This window comes from Neophocaena asiaeorientalis, unplaced genomic scaffold, assembly GCF_003031525.2.
Source record: "Neophocaena asiaeorientalis asiaeorientalis breed wild unplaced genomic scaffold, Neophocaena_asiaeorientalis_V1.1 scaffold1052, whole genome shotgun sequence".
Lineage (NCBI taxonomy): Eukaryota > Metazoa > Chordata > Mammalia > Artiodactyla > Phocoenidae > Neophocaena > Neophocaena asiaeorientalis.
In genome coordinates, this window is record NW_020173676.1 from 239,445 (window position 1) to 242,437 (window position 2,993).

At 46.6% G+C, this 2,993-nt stretch overlaps 1 protein-coding gene across 1 annotated transcript in view; it reads left to right on the forward strand.

Annotated features, from left to right (window-relative positions):
- Positions 1-73: 73 nt before the first annotated feature.
- Positions 74-2,993, forward strand: part of ZNF41 (zinc finger protein 41) — a 46,986-nt gene continuing 44,066 nt past the window's right edge. Inside the window, 1 exon segment of the mRNA XM_024749595.1 lies at positions 74-202. The gene's annotated coding sequence lies outside the window, so the exon portion shown is untranslated.

The window sequence follows — 2,993 nt, forward strand, 5'->3', positions numbered from 1 at the left end:
CTCCCTGAACAGATGCTTGGTTTCTGGCGCTCAATCACCTCAGCTCCCTGCGCCCAGAGTGGTTAAACTCTCGCTGCGGGCGACTTCCGCTTCCTGGCCTAAATCTGACACGTACTATTCCCCCCGTGGCAAGTACCCAGGGTCGGTGACAGCCAGAGCCGGGCGATGCCCCCAGCCGACGGGTGGACAGAGGCGCCGTCAGGTGGGCACGTAGCGGCGCCCCGGGCCCTGCCGCCGCGAGCCGCCTGCGCCGATCGGGGGCCGTTCCGCCCCCCGAGAAGTGGAGCGGCGGCTGGGGCGGGGGCCGGTCAGTGTCTGGGCCGGTGCCTTGGAGGTGTCTTTCTAGCTAGGATCGGGGAGAGGGGCAAGGGGGGTTGCAACGCGCGAAGATGCCGCGACTCCCCGGGGATACGGCCTGAGGGCGGGGCCCCGAGCACAGAGAAGGGAAGGCGCCAGGCCCGCGCCTCGGGGTAATGGTGGAGCATGAGGCGCAGGAAGGAGGAGTCCGGGATCTGCAGCCGGATCTGCTGGGCCCGATCGGCTCCCGGGAAGCCCCACCGGGGAAGGTCTGGCGGGGGCCCGCTGGCTCCGGCGCAGCAGAAATGCCCACCCTCCCAAGATGGCGACTCCCGGAGAGACACTCCCAAGGGGACAGCCATGTTAGTGGCCTGACAAAGTCACTAAAGAAAATCGGAAAGCCCGCCTCTCCTCCGACACACACAGACACGCACACGCACTGACACCTCGTGAGTGCACCCAGTGTAATTGGGGGCTAACGGCCGCTTCCGCGCCGACACTAAGCATGTGCGATGCCAAGTCCAGAAACGTGGGAGTCCCGCAGAGGCAATTTCAATACTTCTGGCTCCGGGACTGAGTTTAACAGAGGCGGCGATTTAGGGCCAGTAAAACGTTGACATAATTATGGGGGTGTTACGACATGGCTTTCGGGCTCAGTGATGGTACTCTGTGGGGTGAGTGATGGGGCTTCTCTGGAGTCACTTATGAGGAGGTGCGTAGAGTGATAGGGGTTTGTGGGTGAATGGTGGGGGCAGTAGGGAAAGTAATAGGTAGTCTGTGGGGTGAGTATTGGGGGGTCTGTGGGGTCATAGTGATGCAGGGTCTATAGGGTGAGCAGGGGGCATTGGTGAGGTGAGCGATGAGGAGTCTGTGGGGTGAGTGATGAAGATCCTCGGAGGCCACTGATGGGGTATGTGGAGTAAGTGACTGGGTCTGTGGGATAAGCGATGGAGGTTTGTGGGGTGAGTGATCAGGCATAAGTGCAGTAAGGAATGGGGACTGTGGTGTGAGTGATACAGTCTCGGAGGTGTGATGTGTGCTCTTTGGGGTTAGTGCTGGAGTTCCTGTGGGGCGAATGATGGGGGTTCTGTGGGGTGTCATAGGGAGTTAGTGGGGTAAGTGATGGAGGGGTCTGTGAGATGAATGATGGGAGTTCAGTGGGGTAAGTGATGAGGGTCTTTGAGGAGAGTTATGGGTGGTCTGTGGAGTGAATGATGGAGAGCCTGTGGAGTGAGTAATGGAGAGTGAATGAGTGAGTGAGATGGAGAATTTTTGAGGTGAGTGATGAGGGCCGCGGGATGAGTATTGCAGGGTCTGTGAGGTATATGATGGGGTTTATTGGGTGGATGGTCAAGGTTTCTGTGGTGTGAGTGATGGAGCTCTGTGGGTGGTCTTAGGATTGAGATGGGATTGTTTCAAAAACCTACCTTTGACCTTCTTGGTCCTCCTGTATCTTTGTTTTCTGTGTCATTAGTTTCTGCCCTTGATTTCATTATTTCTTTTCTTTGGGTTTTTTCTTTTATTCTTATTTTTAAATTCCTAAATTGAATGCTTATCTCATTAATATTCAATCATTTTCTTTTATAGTATAAGCATTAAGTTCATGAATTTTTCTCTAAGAACACTGTAGCTCCATGTCACAAGTGTTGATATGTAACATTTCCACCACAGTTTATTAATATTGTTTTCTAATTTTTGTTGTGGTTTTCTCTCTGATCCCTTAGTTATTTAGATATGAGATTTTCATTTCCCAAAAAGTTGTAATTTTTGTTATTGATTTCTAAATTATAGCCAGAGACTGTCATCTGAGTGATTATTAGGGCAGGAATGGATATTCCTTGAAGTGGATGGTATGTACTGAAATTTAAGTCCAAAACTTTTGTAAAATTGCAACTCCCACCAGCAACATATAAAAGGGCTCATTCCAAAATCATCTCCCACACTGAATGTTGCTGCACTTTTTAATTCCTGCCATTCTGAGGGCCAAACACAACAGTATGTAGCTTACCTTGATGTGTATTTTCCTGACACCTGGTGGCTGAATATCTTCTCATATTTATTGGCCTTTGAAATGCATTTAAAAAAATTTTCATATCCTTTGGTCTTTTTTTTTCCTTTATGTAGTTTGTCTTACTAATTTGTGGATATTAACCTTTTGTCATTTATTGTAATTTTTTCCCTTTATCTCTCTTTATATCTTGATTTTTAAAAGGTGTATTCACATATAATTAGAAAAAATAATTATCTGATTAGGTAATTTTTCCTTAACAAGTTCTGAATATCGTGTCTTGCCTAGTGGGTTCTCCCTGCTTTGTGCTTAAATAAATACATGCTTTAAATTTAAATTTTTATTGTTTTAAAGTTAAATTGTAATCCAACTGGAAAATTCTGGTGTGTGGTGTGAGATGAGATCAAAGTTTCTACTTTCCATTTGGATAGAAAATTTGTCTGCACCAATCATTAAATAGCCTTTTCTAACTCAGTTAAATGCCACTTTTGTCACATAAATTCCTGAATGTATATCATTCTATATCTGAACTCTATATTTTCTTCTGATATATGTATCTACTCCCTTTCAAAAAATTGTTTTGACTTTAGAAATACTTTTAATATTGAATAGTGCTAGTCCCCTCACTGTTCCTTTTTTTTTTTTTTTGGTTTTTTTTTTTTATTTTTTTTAGCTTTTTTTTTTCCCC